We start from the raw sequence: 24,419 nt of genomic DNA, 5'->3' as shown, positions 1-24,419 counted from the left end.
ACAGGCTCAAGGGGCTGAATTGCTGTGTCCTAATTAGTCATTAGAGAATTAGTGAGGACTGCAGATGCTGGAGATCAGAGCTGAAAATGTGTTGCTGGAAAGGTGCAGCAGGTCAGGCAGCATCCAGCAACACATTTTCAGCTCTGATCTCCGGCATCTGCAGTCCTCACTTTCTCCTAGAAGATTTTAACCTACTGCGAATCCTCTTGCAAGGATGACTTCCTTGAAGAAGCTCTCTTCCTCCCTCTACAAGGATTTCAGTGAAATCTCCTGCTCCTTGGATGCTACCTGGCCTGCTGCGCTTTTCCAGCAATACATTTTCAGATTAGAGAATTAGTGCCCTGTTGAGTGATGCCAATCTCCCCTCATAGGGATGCTGTTGGTTTAGTGATAACGGTACCACATTAGTAATCCAGAACCCCAAACTAATCTTCCAAAGGTGTTCGAATTCATTGTTGATCATCACAAGAAACATCTCATTCACTCACGTCCTTCAGGAAAATAAATCCGCCATCCTTACCTGGTCTAGCCTACATGTGACTCCAGACCCACAGCAATGTGGTTGACTCTTAACTGCCATCTCAGCAATTAGGGATGGACAAGAATTGCTGGTTTAGTCAGCAACATACCATGAACATTTTCTTTTAAATTTGAAAATAATTTAAGTGATGAGTTATATTGCTTGGTATATGAGCTAATGTTTCTGAAAGAGTTGGAGACTGCATTAAGCTCTCCCCACTCAGATGGTGTCATGAGGACTTGGGTTGGGAAGGCAGGGCACCATAGTATCTAGTAGGGTGCAGACGTATATCTACAGATCTCACATTGCCTTTGTAGCAATATCTATCTTACTTACTGGGCGGCACGGTGGCACAGTGGTTAGCACTGCTGCCTCACAGCGCCAGAGACCCGGGTTCAATTCCCGCCTCAGGTGACTGACTGTGTGGAGTTTGCACGTTCTCCCCGTGTCTGCGTGGGTTTCCTCCGGGTGCTCCGGTTTCCTCCCACAGTCCAAAGATGTGCAGGTAAGGTGAATTGGCCATGCTAAATTGTCTGTAGTGTTAGGTAAGGGGTAAATGTAAAATGTAGGGGTAGGGGTATGGGTGGATTGCGCGTCGGTGTGGACTTGTTGGGCTGAAGGGCCTGTTTCCACACTGTAATTTAATGTAATCTAATCTAATCTAAAAGAAATCTAATCTAAGGTAACGTGCATCTGATTGCTAGCATGCAATAAACTACATCTGGTTTAAGGCAAGATGGTTTCCCTTGTAAACCAAGTTGGCCCTTACTCCCTATCAAAGAAAGAAGATAAACTATCTGTCCCACAAGCTGGTGGTGGTTAACATCACAGCACATACAGCATAGCTTAGGTGTCAGTTTATAGTTCAATGGTAGTGCTCTCACCTCTGAGCCAGCAGATTATGGATTCACAGTCTACACCAGTATCTGCAGCAAATAGCAAGTCTGACACTGTGCAGTGGTATATAGTACACTGTGAGGGAGTGCTACATTTTTGAAGATACCATCTTTCAGATGAAACATTAAAACCCAGGCCCTTTCAAGAGGATGTGAAATCTCCAATGTTATTACTTGAAAAAGACCAGGGGAGTTCTCAGTCAACACCTACCCATAAACCAATTCCTAAAACAGCTGATCTGATCAAGAATCTCATTTATCTGTTGACTGATCTCAATCTTCAATTTGAAGAATGCTTTAAAACATGAGATATGTAACACTCCTCATACCTTCTTGAGAAGGCTCACTGGACCTGAAATGTTAACTCTACTTTCTTAGCACTGCTGCCTCACAGCGCCAGAGACCCGGGTTCAATTCCCGCCTCAGGTGACTGACTGTGTGGAGTTTGCACGTTCTCCCCGTGTCTGCGTGGGTTTCCTCCGGGTGCTCCGGTTTCCTCCCACAGTCCAAAGATGTGCAGGTAAGGTGAATTGGCCATGCTAAATTGTCTGTAGTGTTAGGTAAGGGGTAAATGTAAAATGTAGGGGTAGGGGTATGGGTGGATTGCGCGTCGGTGTGGACTTGTTGGGCTGAAGGGCCTGTTTCCACACTGTAATTTAATGTAATCTAATCTAATCTAAAAGAAATCTAATCTAAGGTAACGTGCATCTGATTGCTAGCATGCAATAAACTACATCTGGTTTAAGGCAAGATGGTTTCCCTTGTAAACCAAGTTGGCCCTTACTCCCTATCAAAGAAAGAAGATAAACTATCTGTCCCACAAGCTGGTGGTGGTTAACATCACAGCACATACAGCATAGCTTAGGTGTCAGTTTATAGTTCAATGGTAGTGCTCTCACCTCTGAGCCAGCAGATTATGGATTCACAGTCTACACCAGTATCTGCAGCAAATAGCAAGTCTGACACTGTGCAGTGGTATATAGTACACTGTGAGGGAGTGCTACATTTTTGAAGATACCATCTTTCAGATGAAACATTAAAACCCAGGCCCTTTCAAGAGGATGTGAAATCTCCAATGTTATTACTTGAAAAAGACCAGGGGAGTTCTCAGTCAACACCTACCCATAAACCAATTCCTAAAACAGCTGATCTGATCAAGAATCTCATTTATCTGTTGACTGATCTCAATCTTCAATTTGAAGAATGCTTTAAAACATGAGATATGTAACACTCCTCATACCTTCTTGAGAAGGCTCACTGGACCTGAAATGTTAACTCTACTTTCTCTCCACAGATGCTGCCAGGCTTACTGAGTTTCTTTAGCATTTCCTATTTTGGTCTCTTCATTTGTTGTCGAAGGTAGTGGCTCTGAAAGAGTTTGAAAGGTTACAACCAATGCAGTCTCATCACAGTTACTTCTGCAGTTACCTTCTTTTAAGAGCCTAGGGCCTACGATTCAGGCCATCAGGCCCTTTGCTGTTTGCCAACTGTTACAATTCCCATCTTACATTTGAGATACCACTCCCACAATATTCCATTGGCTATGAAGTCTTTGGGACTCAGTTTAGGTGAGTAATCTGCTTGGTGAGTAGGGTGAGTTGAATGACTTCTTCTTATGTTGTATCATTCTCTCAATCAGCATTCTTCCTTTCTTTATGTTGAAACTTTATTGCTGGAACAGCACAGCAGGTCAGGCAGCATCCAGGGAACAGGAGATTCGACGTTTCGGGCACAGGCCCTTCCACAGGCCTTTGGGCCTGTGCCCGAAACGTCGAATCTCCTGTTCCCTGGATGCTGCCTGACCTGCTGTGCTGTTCCAGCAATAAAGTTTCAACTTTGATCTCCAGCATCTGCAGACCTCACTTTCTCCTCCTTTCTTTATGAGAAAGCACTTTTACAGTGAAACATGAACAGCCTGAATCTTCTGCCAAATACTCTTCTGTCATTGTACCAGTGCCCAGTGACAGTCTTAAAGCTTTTTGCAATGTTATAATTCCTCCAAACTTCAAATGGCTTCTCAAATCAACAGCTGTGATTTGACCTTCCACTTCGGGCTCAGGATGAGATTTCCTCTGATTTCCTTTTCCCTTTCCCAGTTCAAAATATGTCTTTATTTCTAATTACACGTCTTGAACACATTGTTAGATAATTGCATTGAACATTTCTTTAAAAAAGTTTTTATTCCTGATTTTCCAAAAACTCGAATTCAAATATTTAAAATGCCACAAGATATTATGAATTCTAGTTCTATTGGATTGACTGGTCTAGTAACATACTATAGCTGTAACCTAGACTGACATGAGTGCTTCTCCAAAGGAGAACTCATTACTGGAGATGCTGAGAGGTGCCTGAGGTAGAGATGTTAAATCGACACTAAATATATCCGTTTATGTGACTGTAAAACATCCCGTGGCACCATTTGAAGAAAAACACTGAACTCTTTCGATATTATAGTTAATGGAGGTCAGTTAGCAGAGTTGTCCAATGGCTGGTTGCTGATGCAGAGTGCTGGCAACGGTGCAGGTTCAATTCCCGAGCTGGGTGAGGTTACGATGTGGGACTCTCCTTCTCAACCTCTCCCCTAACCTGAGGCGTAGTGAGCCTCAGGTTAACCCACCGCTAGTCATCTCTTTCTCTCTCATGGGAGAGCAGCCCTCTGCTTCGGTTGGGCTAATATTCCCTCTTCAACCAGAAAAGGAGCATCTGATCATTTATCTCAATGGCAGTTTGTCCATCTTTGTTTGTCCACAAGTTTATTGCTGAACTTGTCTCCAAAACAGAAGTAACTGTGAGGCACATGAAGGATTTCTGAAGGTGTGAAAGGAGCAATAGCAACTTAAGTTCTTTGCCTTGGAAGCATAGAGAAGAACCAGCTGCTATAAAAGCCAATGATTCATAAAGGATTGAGTTGCAGGAGACACTATTGATCCTTGCACTTCTGTTTCTCCGTTACCTTCTGAACTGGAACGCGAGCTGCAGTCACTTGAGCTGCCGGGAATTATCTCTAATCCCTTTCTGCTCAAACACTCAACTTTAAATTGAAAACTGGTGTTAGCATTCCGCAATTTCCAAGAAAGCTCCGAAATAGGAAAGTTAGTGTAAGCATTAATGTATTTCATTGACTAGCATGTTTCTAATGACCCACCATACAGCTTGTTCCATCTACCAATTTGGAAACTTCCCATCAAGTGATCCTATAACCCGTGCATAGCTGTTTCATTCTGCAGCAAAAGCCTGCAGACTGTAAGTGCTTACTTCTCAGAATGTGACCATTTGGTTTTCCTGTTTTTTTCTTGCCAGTCATTCTGATCATTGAGAGCAAATGCTGAGGTGGTGATAGATGCAGCAGTTTCATTACAGCTAGAAATCACTGTGTCTAGACAGACAAATATTCGCAATCTGTGTGCAGTGCTCTGAGTGTTTTTTTCTGTCTTCTGTACAAAGCTCCAGTACATGTAAACAGCTCTACATTTGAGTAATTGAAATTCTTAACACATGACTCAGTCTGAAATCCTTATGTTAACCATTCCCTCACTTAGATTGAGAAACCAGATGACAGGAGCCAGTCTTGCATGGTAATATCATTGCAAAGTGCTGTATTAACATGGGACATTGCCCTCTATCTGTTGTTCATTATCATTCAGAGACGATGCTGATCATGACACAAGGGATGGCCAATTCTGGGTGATGCTACAGACGTTCAATATCACGTGATATTTTTGACCTGTGTTACTTGTTGGGCCAATTTGCCTATTCCTGGGCTGAAGAACACCACATTGCTAAAAACATAGAATGTGCAAGCTTTTAGTCTTACATTGATTATCATGAGGTATAAATTGATATCGCCTTTCAACATTTGGTTTCCCACATCCTGATCTGGATGAGTGTTAGCTACAACTCTGTGTCTATTTCAGTAATTGTTAAGAGCACCATTGGGTGGCACAGTTGTTAGCACTGCTGCCTCATAACGCCAGGGACCTGGGTTCAACTCCTGCCTCAGGCAACTGTCTATGTGGAATTTACACATGTCTACGTGGGTTTCCCCCACAGTCCAAAGATGTACAGGTTAGGTGAATTGGCCATGCTAAATTACCCATAGTGTTAGGTGAAGGCGTAAACGTAGGGGAATGGGTCTGGGTGGGTTGCTCTTCAGAGGATTGGTATGGACTTGTTGGGCTGAAGGGCCTGTTTCCACACTGTAAGTAATCACACTCCTTGCTCAAAACAGAAAGAAAGTCTGTGCAATTATAAAGCACATTTTTCTTGATGTTTCCAAGTGCCTTATACATCCAATGAGATGCTTTGAAGTAGAGATGTTGTTGAGTTGAAAAGTGTATGAGACACTTTATATAAAAGAAACTCCCCAGAAACAGTGATGAGATAATATCTATCTAATTCAGTTCTTTGAACAACATCTTGGGAACTGACAAGTTTCTCAATAGCTAATAGAAAAGATTCAGGTCAGGCTTGTTATGATACATTGTTGGAGTAGGTGGGACCGGAGCCCATGTCTCTGGCCCAAAGCTATGGATACTACCACTGCATCACAAAAACCCTTGAAAGATTTCCTTTCTTCATGCTCTGTCAATCACACAGAGAAGTGCCAATCGTTACCATTCTGAGGTGGCTTCACAAAGTGATACTGAGAGGATATTTCCCCTCTCGGAGAGTCTATAACCCACAGGTCCAGATTCAGGATAAGAGGTCTCCCACTAAAATGGAAGTGGGGATGAATTTCTTCTCTCAGAAGATTGTTATTTTTGGAATTCTTTACCTCGGATACCAGTGAAAACTGGATCATTGAACATATTTAAAACTGAGCGCGACAGATTTTTGAGTCTGAAATAAGTCAAGGATTACTCGGGGTGGCACAGTGGTTAGAACTACTGGCTCACATGCCAGGGGCCTGGATTCAATTCAGGTGACTGTCTGTGTGGAGTTTGAACATTCTTCCCGTGGCTGCATGTCACAGTCCAAATATGTGCAGGTTAGGTGGATTGGACATGCTACATTGGCTATAGTGGTGGGGGTGTGCAGTTGAGGTGGATTAGCCATGGGAAATGCAGGATTACAGTGACAGGGTAAAGGGGTAGGATTTTCCTTGGAGTGCTGGTGCAGACTTGATGGGCTGAACAGCCTGCTTCCACACTGTAGAGATTCTATGATAAGGGGGACAGTCGAGGCCACAGTCAGTTCAACCATAGTCTGAACGAAAGGCCCACTGTTGCTCCTCTCTGTTGTATTCTTAACTTCCATCTGAGAGGATAGATGGGACTTTGGTTTAACCATTCAATCCAAAGAGAGCACCTCTCATAAAGCAGTGCTCCCTTGATACAGCAATTGAGTGCAATCATTGATCATGTATTCTAGTCTGTGGAGTGTGACTCAATCCCATGACCTTCCGACTAGAGACAAGTGCACAATCATTGAAAAAAAATACCATCATTGAGCAGCAACTGACACCTGCAAAGAAGGCTTTGATGACAGGAAGCAGATCAAATTATTCACATCTTTGCTATCAAGACCTGTTTTGAATGAGCTCCTTGAAAAGCCCTTCATCAAAATGCTTTGGAATGAAGACAGCTATTTACATCCATTAAAACTCCTCAAATAACATCTATATCCAATGATTTTCACTCCTCCGTCTCTCCACTTGATAGGAGCCTGCTCCACTAGTACTTGCTTCATATATTGATGAATATGATATCAGATAATATAAAGGCTGCAAGCCATTGGATTATTTTTGAAAGGACTTCATTACACATCCCTTTCACTATGCATTGCAGTCTCTTAATTAGTGACTTTTAAACAGTTTCATTTGTATCACTGTAATGTAATAATCAACAAGGATATCTTTAAATTTCACCTATAAAACCTTTCCAAAGTAATTTTCAGTTGAAAGGCTTGGTTTAACAGCTACATTTCCATGTAATAAAGGCAGTTTAAGTCATGCATGAAGCTACGTCTTTGCAATTATGTCACCAACACAGGATAACAAACTCAACAAAAGCTGTGACACGCTGAGAGGTGAATCAGTCACTGCATATCTACAGAATGGGTGTCTTTAACATCCAAGACACAGATTAGTTGTAGGAAGAGTCAAGCCTAATTTCACTGATCAGTTGTAAAAGGCATGAGAGGAGAACTTAAAGGTTTATGAACTGTTGCAAATGAAGTTTTTAAAAATATCACCACATTCATGTAATATAATAACAATTTACATTGCTGAAGGAAGAGACATTGTCAACACTTCATTTTATACTCATCAGGACAAACACAAAATACAAATTCCAATTGGTCATAACTTAATTTATGCATTTCATGAGAAACATACATCAACAATTTGATGATCTAAGACTGATAAAAGACTGACCTTTCCTTTTTGGTCTTGGCATAGAGTAGCAATTTCTAAAATGCTACATTTTCTCTGTTACTTCTTTTATTGAGTTGCTTTTTAACCATATTTATTCATTTAGTGGTTAACCATATTCATCTTTCCCTTAGAGAGGAAAAAGTAGGTTTTTTTGGGAAGACGTGCATGTTTTAAAATTATTGTCGGGAACTTATAGGGCTGGATGGCAGACCAAGCATGTAGGAAGGAGACCAGTGTTGACCAATGGTAGGAGCTGCAAACTGGAAAGCCACCCCAGGGGCCTGGTGAGAAGATTATAGATGGCACTCCAGTGCGGTGCAGAGGGACTGCTGTACTTCTGAAGATGCCATCTTTCAGGTGAAATGTTGAACTAAGTCTGCACCCTCCAGTAGCTGGAATAGATCCCAGGCATTATTGTGACGAGCATTGATGCTGTACTCTTTGTTCTGGTCTATATATGCCCCTCAAGCGAAATACAGAAAAACAGAGTATCTAGTCATTATTTTATTGATGACTTCAGGAGGTTTCTGTATGTGAGTTGGCTGCATTTCCTACATTCCAACTTTATTGGTTATGAGGTACTTTGGGACACGCTGAGGTCATGAAAGGTGCTAGATAAATGCACGTCTTGATTTACTTTCTTGCTGTCTGCTGAATCTACTTAGTAAGAGGGGTCACGCAAAATCATTAGAATTTGGCATTCACTTTGTTTTAGTCTGTGTGTCATTATGTCTGCATTAGGTTTGAATAAGTTATATTAAATTAAGAATTGGCCTTAAATACAGTTTAGAGTGTGGCTAATGGGAAATAAAGAACAGTATTTATTTTGGCAGTCTTTAGTCATTTCCAGCACATGCAAAATAGTCTGTGAGCTTGCTCCAGCATAATGTCAGTCTGTAACAGATGTTAATACAATATCATAGCTGTGACAGTGTGTTGGTACTCATTTATTCCCTCTTGGGGCTTTAGGAGCCTGTGTACGCATTCTTGGGAGGGTCTCAGAGCTCCCTTCATTATCCACCATGTACTTCTTCCCCATCCGTGTCATTTTCCTTTAGCTCCTTGTGTTCTTCTGCTTTCTGTATCTTTCTCCGCTTTTTCTATTCACTCTGACATCTCGTCTCAAATTCCTCACTTTTGCAGTGACCTAACCTCCTTCTGCGACCTATTTTCTTCTGGATATTTCAAAAGATTACCATCTCTCTTCTTCATTACCTCTTAATTTGGTGTGGGTTTGTCTGTTCAGATAGGCTCAGACTCGTGTTTGAGTATGTATTTACTTTATGCACATGTTGATGTTACAATAAACATCTCTGTTCTTAGCTACTGTAGTTCCAAACTTCTAGCGCAATCTCCCTCACACGACAATTACTGTCATTTTCAGTACCTGACAGAGGTTCGTTCAGATTGTATCTTGAAAGCCAGCCCTTCACATACCTGGTTAATTTTCCAGTCTTTATCAATCATTCCTCTCCTTCTTCATCAATTGCATCGTTGTTGTCTCATATTTAAACTTAGTGCATCTTTACATTCGCAATTTTATTAAGGTTCTGCGTGTTGATTCAACCCACTAAAATAAAACAAAGACCTGCAGACAGTGGAGATTGAAACAAACAAAAAAACAGAACTTGCTGGAGAAACTCTGGGCAGCATTTGCAGAGAGAAAGCAGATTTAATATTTTGGGTCTCGTGACCCTTTTACAGTTTTTGCTTCTGCTTCTGTCGGATTTAAGCCATTGTAATTTGTCCAACTTCCTGGGTTTACCTTTATACATCCCCACGGAACATCTGGTTCTCTGCATCTGACCACATTGACGATTGTGGGCTTGCTTTCAGCAAAACAGAACACTGAAGAGACATTTGCAATGAGTGAGCAATACAAGCACGGGCCGTTTTGGAGGTCAGCGGATAAATGGGAGCCACAGACATTATTATCTAGTCAGGGTCTGGCAGGAGTCCCTGAGTCCAAGTGGAACTTGTTTCCATGTGGATAAAGGATAATTGGGTGAGAACCTGCTTGGTTTTGTATAAATGAGGAACAAGGTTGGATTTGATGGCTGTGTGAATTGGAATAAAACTGACTAGAGAAGCATATGCCTGAACATTGTCTAATGAATATTGTAATCTCTGTTTATACCAATAGATATAGGTTTAATAAAGTGATATTTCCAGTCCACCACCTTTTATTATGGATATGGATTGGATTTTAGCCTATGTTAAACATTTAAATAAAAATCTTGCCCTTTGAACTGAAGGGGTACTATTTTAAAAAGTACAAAAAGATTCTTTGTGAAATTTATTATGGAATAATTTATAGTGATCATAATAAATGAGAATGTGTCAATGTATTGGACAAGCCTTGCAGTTATAGAGCCATAAAGTCATAGAGCTGTACAGTACAGAAATAGATCCTTTGGTCCAACTTATCTGTGCTGACCATGCTGACCAATCTAATCTAGTCGCATTTGCCAGCACTTGGCCCATATCTCTCTAAACCCTTCCTATTAATTTACCCATCCAGATGCCTTTCAAATATTGCAATTGTACTGGCTTCCTCTGGCAGCTCATTCCATACACGTACCACCCTCTGTGTGAAAAGGTTGCCCTTTAGATCCCTTTTAAACATTTTCCCTCTCACCTTAAACATGATCACATTAAGGTTTACAGCACAGAGACACAACATTCAGTCCCTCAGGTCCAGGTTCGTGTCTATACTTTACAAAATCCACCTCCCAGCTTTCTCATCTCACTCCATCTGAACAGCTTTGGATTTGTTCTAATTCGAGCTCCTTGAACCAATCTATTCCATGTCGAAGCATTTTTATAGCTCCTTGAAGAAAGATATTCCTGATGAATTCTCTGTTTTGAATTTATTCGAGCCTATTTTATATTCATGGCCTCGTTTAAACATCTTCTCCAGTGGAAACATCTTCCCACATCTATCCTGGTGACCACCATCGCAATCCTCAGGATTTCCAACAGGCTTCCTTTGACCTTTTCCCTTCTAGAGTACCCTGTTCAAACTTTCTGATTGTTATGAACTCTTGGTTTTAAGAGTTTATTCCTCTATTCCTTCATCTAGAGCGTTTTTACAAGGAGCTCTCGAGGGCTCTGTGGGCATGTGGAACTGGGAACACAAACAAATCAGCCTTGATCTTGTGGATTGGCACATAGCATGCCCTTTTATATCTTCACATGTACGGTCATACTGCAGAAGTACCTGCTGGCTGTAAAACCCTTTGGCACTTCCTGTGGTTGTGAATGATATGTACACAACTGGCTGGAGAGTTGGATTCACTTCTTAGAGATTCAAAGCCTGGGCAGATTGGAAGAAGCAACTCAATAGACAGGATATTGTTAGACCTGTGCCACTTCATGACACGGAAGGAATCAACAAAAAGGGAAAAACAAAGAGTTTGCATTTATATGGCAACCTTCACTGTCACAGGGCTGTCCAGGCCTCCTCAGATCCTATTTCAAAGCGGAGTTAATCATTTCTTTGTACGTCAGTAATTAGTAAAACAGTGGAACAAATTATTTGGGACCAGCTTAAGCATAGGTTTGACAATTTCCATGTTACTGTCTTATTCTTGTCTGTAGAAGTCGGATTTGGTTTGTGGGTGGCATTTTGGCTCAGTGTTTAGCACTGCTGCCCCACAATGCCAGGGACCAAGGTTTGATTCCACCGTCAGGTGACTGTGTGGTGCTTGCACTTTCTCTCCGTGGCTGTATGGGCTTCTTCTGGGTGCTCCAGTTTCCTCCCACATGTGGGTTAACAATCGGAAATGCAGGTGGGGGTAAGTGGGCGGGACGCTCTTCGGAGAATCAGTGTGGGCTCTGTGGGCTGAATGGCTTGCTCCCACACTGAAGGTATTCTACAGCTCTATGCAATGCAGGATGAGCCGCTGATTCAGGCATTTCGCAGTAAGGGGAGCGGAGGAGGTTGTAAACACAGAAACAGCATTCTGCACGCAGTTGATGAATTTGCATGAAATTATCGGTTGATTTATTTTTCCAGCACATAAACGATTATTCTGTTTGCATAATGTTAATTTGAAACCTCAAAAATTGCTCTAATGTGTAAACAGCTTTTATTGAGAAACTGGGCCATAGAATAAACAAAAGTCAGAGTTCTTATTCCAGACTTACAAATTATAAACCCACTTAGGTTTGGAATCATGCAGAAGACTTTAAGAGTGCCAAACATATCTCTCTGTCATGGATCTATAAATGATGAAAAGTGCTATTGGAGCCAAATTCATTACATGTGGTGTGAGCACATTTTAATGAAGGCCACTGGGAATCGTGTGCACTGATATATTCATTGCTGGAGGGCGATGTGGAACCCAGTTGATAGGTTTTGATGTTAAGGAAAGTTCAGTGCTCTGCGCTTAAAATAGACTTGAGGTCAGGCATGAATTGACATCACTCCTTTCGAATAAGGAACCCTCACTGAGCTACTCACCAACAAGATATGGCAAAGTAGAGAACATGTGAAGGTAGCTAAAGGAAAATGAACCCAATAGACGATCCCAGGAGGGACAAAGCAACTGTGGGACAAACATAGCTACAACACCTGTGGTAATGTTGGTGTCAGCAAATCTATTTAACAATGGAGAAAGGTCGACTCGATATGTAAAAAGAAGTTGCCATTTTGCCTGGACCACTGTGGCTGAAGTTATGCTTTGGCATTTTATACCATTCTCACCTAATTAATAATGGTGTTTTGTATTGCTTATTTATCTGATGGAGAAAATTTATTTAAAAAGAAACAGGCAGGCTACAGGCCTCGAAATTATGTGTATGAGAGAGCTATTCATAGAATCCTACAGTGTGGAAACAGACCCTTCAGCCCAACAATCCACTACAAACAATTACCCATCCAGATCCATTTTTCTACCTTATTACTCTACATTTACCTCTGACTAATGCACCTAACCTACACATCCCTGAACACTATGGGCAATTTTGCATGGCCAATTCATCTAACCTGAACATCATTGGACTGTGGGAGGAAACCAGAGCACCCGGAGGAAACCCACGCAGACACGGGGAGAATGTGCAAACTCCACACAGACAGTCGCCCGAGGCTGGAATTAAACCTGAGTCCCGGGCACTGTGAGGCAGCGGTGCTAACCATTGAACTACTGTGCCACCCGATGGGAAGAGACTTAACTTGTTTAGACCATCCAGTGTAAAATTGTCTTACAATAAAATTTAATAAGATCAAGAGTCAATCGTCCTTATGCAGAAATTTGAAAAAGCCCTCTTTGGGATTGAATGGCAGTGTGGTGGCTCACAGCTCCAAAGACCTGGGTTCAATTGCAGCTTTGGCGCAACTGTCTGTGTGGAGTTTGCGTGTCCTCCCTGTGTCTGTGTGGGTTTCCTCCCATAGTCCAAAGATGTGAAAGCTAGGTGAATTGGCCACACCAAATTGCCCATAGTGTCCAGGGATGTGCAGGCTAGGTGGGTTAGCCATGGGAAATGTAGGGTTACAGGGCTATGATGGAGACGTGGGTCTGGATGGGATGCTCTTTGGAGGATTAGTGCAAACTAGATGGGCAGAATGCCCTCGTTCTGCATGGTAGGGATTCTAATAAGTCAGGCAGGAGATAGTTTCGGGGGTGATGCAGATTATAAACATGGAAATTGTTCCCAAGTTGTTGTAAAAGTATCTATTGCCAATTTTATGATGTTGGGTTGTATGTGTTGTGAGTGACCTGTTGACATGTTAAAACACTTCATTCACACTGGGGTGGGGGCGGGGGCTGCTTTCAATGTTAGACCCCTGGCCAAAACTCTAAAAACTAAGCAATGTTGAAGGGACACAAACTGCTGGGTTGAGAAGGTTACAGAACACTGGTTGGCCAAGGAGGAGAAGGAGTCTTATCTCCAATCCATCAAGGAAGACGTTAGCTACGCTCTGTCATCATGGCCTGTCTCTGACTCCCACTGCAATCATCACACTCACTCTCCTGGCTCCCAGCACTGACTGCCCTCTCTCCTGTGATGACAGCTCTCTTTATCCCAATAGCCCCAGGCCCCTTCTTAATCTCTCCCTCACTGAATGGCCTTGTTTGCCCCCACCCCAACCCACTGAACTCTCGACCTCTCTCATTCCTGATTGTTGGTGACCTTTCCCAAAGGACAGGGCTGTGGCTTCCAACTTTTGTTTTTTTCCCAGTTAACAGGCAGTCAGCCTATCAATTCATCTCACACCTTGGCAGAGATTGAAAATGGGAAATTTACAACAAGCCCCTGTTAAATTCAACTTCCCCCAATTTGTTGGATTTTCACAATCTTTCTTTCCTTCACCCTTCCTGTAGAGATTGTGGTCTAAGGCTCTAACTCCTTTGAGCTCTCAAAGGTTCCTCTGGCAAGGAGGTAAGGGTAATAACTTACCCAGGGATTCCAAAGAAAAGGTCAAGCCTGACTCACCTCACTGAAGGCCAGGAAAAAAAAGGAGAGATCAGGATAATGTAGCAGGTGTAATGACATTGAGTTTCCAAAACATCTTTGGCAAGGCATAAATGATAATGATGTTGATAAATGTCAAAACATTTATAAAATCATGAGGGCCATAGACAAGGTGATTAGCAAAGCTCTTTTCCCTGGAGTGGGGGAGTTCAAAACGAGAAGGCATATTTCGAGGGTGAGAGGAAATAAATTTAAAAGAGACCAGAGGAGCAACTCTTCCCACACACAGAGTGGTTCATGTGTGGAATGAACAGCCAGGGGAAGTACAGCTGTAGGTACAGTTACAACCTTTAAAAGAGAGTTGGACAGGTACAGGAAGAGGAAAGATTTGGAGGGATATGGGCCAAGTACAGGCAAGTGGGACTAGTTTACTCTGGGAACATGTTTGGCATGGACGAGTTAGGTCAAAGGGTCTAGTTCCATGCTGCATGACTATTGCTCTATAAAACTGGTTACCAAGACAAAAAGAACATGTGAACATATTGCATGTTTTCTCAATGAGAAAAAGGCTGTTGAAGCAGCCAATCCGTGCTCCATCTCTATCACAGGGACCAATCAGAGTCAATGTATCTGGCCTGAATTTAATCAGTTATTTCAAAGTTAATGGCTTCTGTATCTCTATGCCAGTCATAATCCAACAAATCAACATCCTCTGCACAGGGATTGTGCTGGGGGGTCAGTTAGTTCAGTTGGCAGGACAGCTGGCAATGCAGAGCGACGCTAACAGCATGAATGCACCTTCACACTGAGGTTACCATGAAGGTCTTTCCTTCACAGCCTCTTCCTTCATCTGAGGCACGGTGACCCTCAGGCGAACCCAGCACCAGGCAACTCTAATGATGGAGAGCCCAATGGTCAATTTCACGCCTTGTTTTTAGCAATGTTTAAAATCTCTCCTATCAAGAAATCATGAAAATGTTTGGTGGGAATTGTAGATAAAAAAAGTCCTTTCATCTGAAATCCTATGCCTTTACTACCAAAACCCTGTTTCAAAACATGCAACTACCCACTAACTGGGTAGTTGGGGCAGCACGGTGGCTCAGTGGTTAGCACTGCTGCCTCACAGCACCAGGTTCGATTCCTACCTCGAGTGACTCTCTGTGTAGAGTTTGCACATCTCCCCGTGTCTGCACGGGTTTCCTCCGGGTGCTCCGGTTTCCTCCCACAGTCCAAAGATGTGCAAGTCTGGTGAATTAGTCATGTTAAATTGCCCTTAGTGTTAGGTGCATCAGTCAGGGGAAAATATAAGGTATGGGTCTGGGTGGGTTGCTCTTTGGAGGGTTGGTGTGGACTTGTTGGGCTGAAGGGCCTGTTTCCATACTGTAGGGAACCTAATTTAATCTAATTGGACAGACTAAGTGCCCTATCTGGTTAGAACCAATGTGTTTCTAGTGGGACATCCCCTGCTGATGGTCTTGCATCTGGTGGGGACATGTCACAAGGGCTTGTAGGTTGAAATTGTATATTGTCTGTATGGCAATTGAGTGGCTCTGAGCTACTCCATTAGCTGTCTCTGATCAGTTTCTGGAGTGCTGCAGTAACACGGTATGAGAATTGTCAGCTCATTTCCGCAGCAACGTTAAACAAATCTTAAAACATTATTTCCGCATTTTAGGTGAGACCAGAGGTACAAACTATTATGGTGCGCAGGCAAGCAGGTGTGTGATAGTTGCAGAGTTCCCAACGTTTAATCGTGTTTGACAGATTGGAAACTGCATGAGCAACATGCAAGGAAAAGAAACTTCAAATAGTTGTGCAGTATTTTGCCTTCAGGACATCTGTTAGAAGGCCACGCACTGTTTCACTGGGACTGTCAATAATTTCTGTGCATCATGTTTGTGAAGACTCCATTACAAATGAAAAGTATTCTTTTTGTACAGAGACTCATTACAATTACAGTCCTTGACAGCAAGACATAACAAACATTAAGATGCAGAATCCATGAGGTCCCCCCCCAACCCTAAGCCTGGCAAATGCCCAAGGTCACTGAGCTGTGTGTCGTAAATATGGGTTTCACTATAACATAATCTTGTACCAGGAACATCAGGATAGGATGAGGCCAATCAGCCCACTATGCCATTCTACACCATGAGTGATCAAGGAGAGTTGTTATGAGAAGCTACAACTAAACCAGGAGGACTTACAGAAATAGTACAGTACTGTCCATTCAGCCCATTATACCGGCACTGACCCCATACCTTTTGTAATGAGGCTATCAACCTCTGTCTTGAACCTACTCACTGAATAATGGAGTTTTCACAGCCCTCTGAGTATCAAAGATTCACCATTCTCTGAGTGAAGAAATCCTTCCTCATCTCAGCCTTAAGTTAGTATGAATTATTATGAGATTCGAATACAGGGATGCGGGAGCACCCTGAAAAGTGTACAAAATTGCCATTCACAGTGCCATCTTAGCTACAAAATCATGGGTACAAAGTAGAAAAATAAAAAAATACAGTCCCCCACTACAGTTCCTCTCAATATAAAGTCGTAACTAAAAAAAATAAAGTGAAGGTTCAATGTTACAGTCCTCCTTTTGTCACGGGCCTACAGTCGGTCCACACTGGGCTTTCCCTACGAGGGCTTACACTCTTCACAAAGGCTTAATTTGTTGATCTCCACCTCTCAACACTGCTGTCCCACTACCAATCCAGGCTCACCAGCCACTTTGCTGCAGGCTCCTCCTCTGCTATCATTCTGGGTCCTCAGAATCCCGCTCTGTTACCATTCCAGGTCCCAGAATCCCAATTCCACGGTCTGGACCTCGAGGAGGCTGAGATGGCATTGTTCTGCAGGGTTCTACCTCGTGGCTGACCACCAAAGCTCCAACTCCGGGACCCCAGTATCACCACCGCTGCCTCTTTGACCAAGCTCCCTCCATAGGGTAGGGAGAGAAGAAAAACTAAAAAATAAAACAAGAAAAAGAGAAAGAAAAGCACTCAGAGTGGAGGAGCTCTGGCTCAAGAGCGGATTCCATTGCTATCCATCTCTAGTTCTAAGATTGCATCCCTTGATTCTAGGTGGCCAACCCCGTCTCCCCCAGCTAGGCATACGAGTGTTCTACCTGCGGTCAAACTAATTCTGGAAATGGAAACTGAACGTCAAGGGGTTTTCAGTATGTAAAAAGAACAAATGAAAAGAAACTTAATGCGATTGGGAGGAAAGATACTCTAGTCTGTTGGTGCGAAATCTGTATGGATTGAGCTTAGAAAAACAAAGGGACAGCAAATGAAAGTAGCAATTGTTTGTGGACTCAAACTGTAGGAGTAATATTGGGCGAGGCAATAAAAAGGAGATTTGAGATGGAAGTCATAGAGGTACAGGTGTAATTATGGGCGACTTTGATCTACATACAGATTGTGCAAATCACATCAGGAGCAAAAGCCCAGGGGAGGAATCTTTGAAGAGCAGACAGGATAACTTTATAGTTAAATAGACGAACCAACTAGAAAGAAGATTATGTTTGACTGGGTGTTGTGTAATGAGGGAGGAATGATTGACAATCTAATTATGTGATTTGATTTAGTGTTGTCATGTGTACCTAAGTACAGTGAATAGTTTTGCTTTGTGAACAGTGTAGGGAGATCATAGCAAACAAGGACAGACAGATCATAGTGTGCTTAGTCAGAGTGAGGCGCACAGGAGGTGTGCAAAAACAAGATCAACATTATTTGAAGTTAGAGAGGTCCATTCAGCAGTCTAATAACAGTAGGGAAGAAGCTGTTCTTCAATCTGTTAGCACGTATGTTCAAACTCCGTATCTTCTGCCTGATGAAAGAGGATGACAAAAGAAAAGAATTCTTCACTCAGATGAAGAGTGATGCTGTTGTTTCTGAGACTAGAGTCCTGAATGTAAATAAAGGAAACTATGATGACATGAGGCACAAGCTGGCTATGGTAAATCGGAGAACATTATTTTAAAGTATGATGGTAGATAAGGCAATGACAAACATTTAAAGAGAACATGGAGAAACTGCAAAAGTGATTTAGAGTCATAGTCATAGAGTCATAGAGACGTACAGCACGGAAACAGACCCTTCGGTCCAACCCATCCATGTTGACCAGATATCCCAATCCAATCTAGTCCCACCTGCCAGCACCCGGCCCATATCCCTCCAAACCCTTCCTATTCATATACCCATCCAACTGCCTCTTAAATGATGCAATTGTACCAGCCTCCACCACATCCTCTGGCAACTCATTCCATACACATACCACCCTCTGTGTGAATTAACCCAGTCTAACATTAAAATAAAATGGGAAACATGGTCAGACCATGGCTATCAGGAGAAATTAGGGATAATATTAAATCTAACTGTGAGGGGTACAAATTGGCCAAAGAAACCCCAATAGATCTGAGGTTTGGGACCAGTGTAGGTTGCAGCAAAGGGAGACAAAGGGGCTGATTAAGGTGGAAAAAAAGCAGTTTTGCAGAAAACATACAAACTGATATTAAAAGCTTCTATAAGTATGTAAAAAGTAAAGACAAATATAAGTCTTCTACATTCAGAAACAGAGGAAGTTATAATGTGGAACAAAGACCAATTAGGTATGTACTTTAGCTCTGTCTTCAAAACGAAAGACCCAGATAATGTCTCAGAAATCTGGGGAAACTCAGGGTCTAATGGGAAGGAGGAATTGAAAGAAATTAATGCAGGTCCACAAGCCTTTATCCGAAACCCTCGAGACCAGCTGGTTTTCGGAATTTGGAATTTTTCAGATTTTGGAATAAGTGATGGTTACACGGTGAAAGTGAGTGAGACTGACCGATCAGCAAGTGCCCCTGTGAGTCCTGTGAGCGCTGAGACAGAATTGATGCCTGCCAGTGCTGGGCCACGCCACCATGTCACACCTGAGTGATGTGGGGTCGAGTGGGTGTGGAGTTGGGGCAGCTGTTTACATGCCAGACAACCTCGTTATAGAGAAAAGAACTTCACAAAGGAAACTTCGAATTTCAGAGCTTTTCAGATTTCGGATAAAAGATTGTGTACTTGTATCATTAGAGAAATGGTGTTAGGGAAACTAACAAGACTAAAATCAAATACGGCCCCACTTCCCAATAACCTACATTCCAGAGTACTTAAAGATGTAGGCCTAGAAATAAAGGTGGCCATCTTTCAAAATTCATTGACTCTGTACCCGTTCCTCTGGATTGGAAGGCAGTTTAAGTAATCCCACTATTTAAAAAGAAAGGTAGCGAGAAAACAACAAATTATCAACTGATTAGCTTGGTATCAGTTGTGGGAAAAATGATAGATCCATTATAACAGATGGAATAGCAGAGCATTTGGAAGATAGTAACAGGATTAGACAGAGTCAGCATGGATTTATGAAGGGGAGAAATGATAGAATCCCTACAACACAGAAAGAGCACATTTAGTTCACTGCATCTGCACCATCCCTGTGAAGAGCATCCCACCCAGACCCAGTGTTCTCACTTGATCCCATTCTTACCCATCTCGTTATGAGCAGTGTCATGGATTTCTCTAGGTCCCTCTGTAACGTGACCTCGGGTGACAATCTCTCCCCTGAAGAATCCATTTTGGCCAAATCCCATTTCTCATCTCCAGGCTGCTTCCCAGCAACAGCACCTGAAGGCATTGTGTTAGTTTACACGGACATGGTCCTCTCCCAACTGTACCTCACTGCCAACACCCCTGACTCCTTCAATGCTGCTAGTTGTCAGAGTGCTTGTCTGACATCCAGTATTGGGTGAGCAGAAATTTGCACCAGTCAAAGGTGACCTTTAAACCGCATGCCTACTGTGAGACTATTCTCCTTTCACTTTTACAATATTGTCCTACTTTAGGGCTGAAAATGTGTTGCTGGAAAAGCGCAGCAGGTCAGGCAGCATCCAGGGAACAGGAGAATCGACGTTTCGGGCATAAGCCCTTCTTCGGGCATAAGAAGCCCTTGTTCGGGCATAAGAAGGGCTTATGCCTGAAATGTCGATTCTCCTGTTTCTTGGATGCTGCCTGACCTGCTGCGCTTTTCCAGCAACACATTTTCAGCTCTGATCTCCAGCATCTGCAGTCCTCACTTTCTCCTCCTACTTTAGGGCTGGGTCACTCATGTGCCATGTGCTTGTGCCATCTTGACATAATGCTTTCCGGATCAGCTTTCCATGTTCTAACTTCATAAACTTGTTCAAACCTCTACAGCCCATGCCCTTATTCCCACCAAGTCACTTACATCCTGGACTGAAATCGGCTCCCAGTTCAACAAAGTCGAAATTTTAAAATTCCTATCCTGGTTTTCAAATCACTCCACATCCTTTCTCTCCTTAACGTTATAGTCTCCTACAGCTCTGTAATATGTCTTTGCTTCTCATGCTCTGGCTTCTTCCACATCTGTTTGTAATCGTTCCACCATTGGGACTGCGTCCTATGCTCTGAAATATCCTTTCTAAACCTTTTTGCATCTGTACATAAAAAGAAAAATGATGGAAATCAGATACAAATGCAGCAAATGCTTTAGAGGCCCACCAGGATTGGCAGCATCTGTGGACAGAGGAACAGCTCTAAGTTCCAAGGAAGGGGTATGTTGGAGTTGAAACATTACCAAGTATAAGCCCTTGCCTTACATATCAAGGTATGGTTTATAGCATAATTGGAATAGATACAATTAATATTAACTAGTTAAATATACTTACAATGGTTAGGATTGATCAGATTGGGACCTTGTGCAGGACTGTTTCTTTACCAAAGTGTATGATATTGTCAGGTTAGCTGGAGCTAATCAAACTCATAGCACAGTGGCTCAGTGGTTAGCACTGCTGCCTCATAGCACCAGGGACCCAGGTTCAATTCCTGCCTCGGGCGACTGTCTGTGTGGAGTTTGCACGTTCTCCCCATGTCTGTGTGGGTTTGCTCTGGCTTCCTTCCACAATCCAAAGACGTACAGGTCAGATGAATTGGCCATGCTAAATTGCAGGAGAAATGAGGTCTGGAGATCAGAGTTGAGAGTGTGTTACTGGAAAAGCACAGCAGGTGAGGCAGTATCCGAAGAGCAGGAGAATCGATGTTTTGGGCTGGAGCCCTTCATCAGGAATGAGGCTTGGAGCCTTAGGGGTGAAGCGATAAATGGGAGGGGCTGGTGAGAAAGTAACTGAGAGAGCTACCCTTCTCTCAGCCACCTCCCCCCCACCCCCCAAACCCCATCCCATTTATCTCTCAGCCCTGACCCACAAGCCTCATTCCTGATGAAGGGCTCCGGCCTGAAATGTCGATTCTCCTGCTCTTCGGATGCTGCCTGACCTGCTGTGCTTTTCCAGCAACACACTCTCATGCTAAATTGCCCACAGTGTTCAGAGGTGTGTGGGTTAAGTGCATTGACCAGTGTTAAGTGTAGAGTAATAGGGCAGGGGAATGTCTGGGATGGGTTACTCTTCGGAGGGTTGGTGTGGACTTGTTAGGCCAAATGGCCAGTTTCCACACTGTGAGGATTCTATAAAATGTTCTGTATAGATTCTGCCAGAACCATTACCTGATACAGCATGAACTAAACCCAGTTCTACCATGCTTATACCATACAATCAATGTCAACACTTTGCACTATCGTTTGTATAACCTTCAGATCTCTGACGTGTTCAGAAACTCCCAAGTTGATAGGGTTGTTAAGAAAGCATATGGTGTTTTGGCTTTCATTAACAGAGGTATTGAGTTTAAGAGTCGTGAGATCTTGTTGCAGCTCTATAAAACTTTGGTTAGACCGCACTTGGAATACTGCGTCTAGTTCTGGTCGCCCTATTATAGGAAAGATGTGGATGCTTTGGAGTGGGTTCAGAGGATGTTTACCAGGATGCTGCCTGGACTGGAGGGCTTATCTTATGAGGAGAGGTTGACTGAGCTCGGACTTTTTTCATTGGAGAAGAGGGGACCTGGTTGAGGTATACAAGGTAGTGAGAGGCATAGATAGAGTCGATAGCCAGAGACTATTTCCCAGGGCAGAAATGACTAACACGAGGGGTCATAGTTTTAAGCTGGTTGGAGGAAAGTATAGAGGGGATGTCAGAGGCAGGTTCTTTACACAGAGAGTTGTGAGAGTATGGAATGCGTGGCCAGCGGCAGTTGTGGAGGCAGGATCATTAGGGACATTTAAGAGACTCCTCGACATGTATATGGTCACAGAAATTTGTGGGTGCATACATGAGGATCAGTGGTCGGCACAACATCCTGGGCTGAAGGGCCTGTTGTGCTGTACTGTTCTATGTTCTCTGATATTCCTATGGTCACATCTTTAGAAGCAGTTACTGTGAGCTAAATACTACACATCACTCCTGAGTTTGATAATGAAACTCAAATTGAAGGAGCTTATGAGTGAGTGCTGAGGAGTGGAATGAATAGATTGGATTAATATGTGTCACCAGATCGTTAATGCAATGAAAAGAGATATATTTATACATAAACAGTAACATCTGACATTTCTCCATAGAACAATGGAGTAGAAATTCCACTGGGAAAGCACATGACAAAATTGCATAATTAACAATCATCTTTCCTTTAAAAATTGTAAATCACAGTCTGCCTATAATGTGTAACTTCATTGGAACGGATATGGAATCCTTCTCCTTCTAGTTCACAGGGCAACTAATTTACTTTTACAATTCAGTCTTAGAGAGTGGGTGAGGGTGGTTACCTTGATGTAACTCAAAGGCTTGCTGGGCTACCTCAAGGACCTGTTAAGGGGTAAGCGTATGGCAACACATGGGGCTGGAGTCATGTGCTGGTCCGACCAAGGTCAGGATGGTCGTGTTCCTTCCTGAGTGCACAGTCATGAGGCCGTCTGAACTTTTAAAAAAATATCATAGTATTTATACACTTCACCTGATGAAGGAGCGTCGCTCCGAAAGCTAGTGCTTCCAATTAAACCTGTTGGACTATAACCTGGTGTTGTGGGATTTTTAACTTTGTACACCCCAGTCCAACACCGGCACCTCTAAATCATTATTCAAAGTAACTGTGTATTCTCTCCTTTAATTATAATCACACACTCACATTTTTTAAAATTTCAAAACTACTTTATTCATAAAAATAGCTTTATAAACATAATTAGTGACTAAAGCAGTTCAGTTCTATACAATACCATATGGAGAAACAAACAACACTGGAGTTTGACCCTATCCAACAAAACAATCCAAAGGCAATTCTTACTTATACAAAACTATATTCACATACGTTGGAAGCGCCTGGAGCGTCCCATAACTGAACAGACCCCAGTGTCTGCGAAATAATTCCTTTGAGCAGCTATAAATGACTGACCATTAACAGATGCACCAAGGTCCTGCGTGTCCTCTCAGATAGACTCAGAAATGTCACATCACGGTCGTGGAAGGAGCTATATAAATGCAAGTTCCTCCACTTGTTTTACTTTACAGCATTTCTGAACTGGCTGCTCTGAGCCAACAGGAGGGAAGTAAATTACCAATTAGTGGGTTAATATAAAAGGTGCCTTTTAGTGCGTAGTTCTCAGAGTTTAATAGGGCTCTGGGATAGCTTTATTCAGTGGTTTGATACACACTGGTATTCAGTAAAGTTTTATAGGAAGATAACAGAGGGAAGCAGCCAAACTATTTGATGACAGTACCAAGCCTGTTGAAATAGAAACAAGCAGAAGGATCATTAAACACACTATAATTTTTAAATTACATTTAATCAAAGGAAAATGCTATTGTGGCTCACTCAACAAATGACTAACATATGGCAGTGGAGCTAACTACTTTGGAGAAGAATTATTTCACCTTTACACCTTTTGACTCCATGGTAATTCAGCTAATCTCGGGTGGTAATGGGTCACACAGTGTGTTTGACTTTCTCTTGCAAAACCAGTGCCAGCTGTGACCTAATACCCAGTCCATTTGCCTTTGGGCTGGAATATTGTGCAATTCAAGTCCCACTCCAGATGTTTGAGGCCTCACATCCAGGTTCACGCTCAACTGCAGGCCCAGGAGAAGGATGCGCTGCGGATTGTTCCGACTTTTAATGAGGTGTCAGACTGAGGCCTAGCCTGCCCTGATTGGTAAATGCACATGATCCTATGACATTATTTGTTGTGTGCTGACCAACATTTATTCCTCAAAAAAAAATCTAAGTTTCAGAGTTGGGAGGTCATGTTGCGGCTGTACAGGACATTGGTCAGACCACTTCTGGAAAAC

Source organism: Chiloscyllium plagiosum, unplaced genomic scaffold (genome assembly GCF_037043375.1).
Source record: "Chiloscyllium plagiosum isolate Xiang-an unplaced genomic scaffold, Cpla_swu_hap1 HiC_scaffold_39, whole genome shotgun sequence".
NCBI classification, from domain to species: domain Eukaryota; kingdom Metazoa; phylum Chordata; class Chondrichthyes; order Orectolobiformes; family Hemiscylliidae; genus Chiloscyllium; species Chiloscyllium plagiosum.
Note: the sequence above shows the minus strand (reverse complement) of the source record.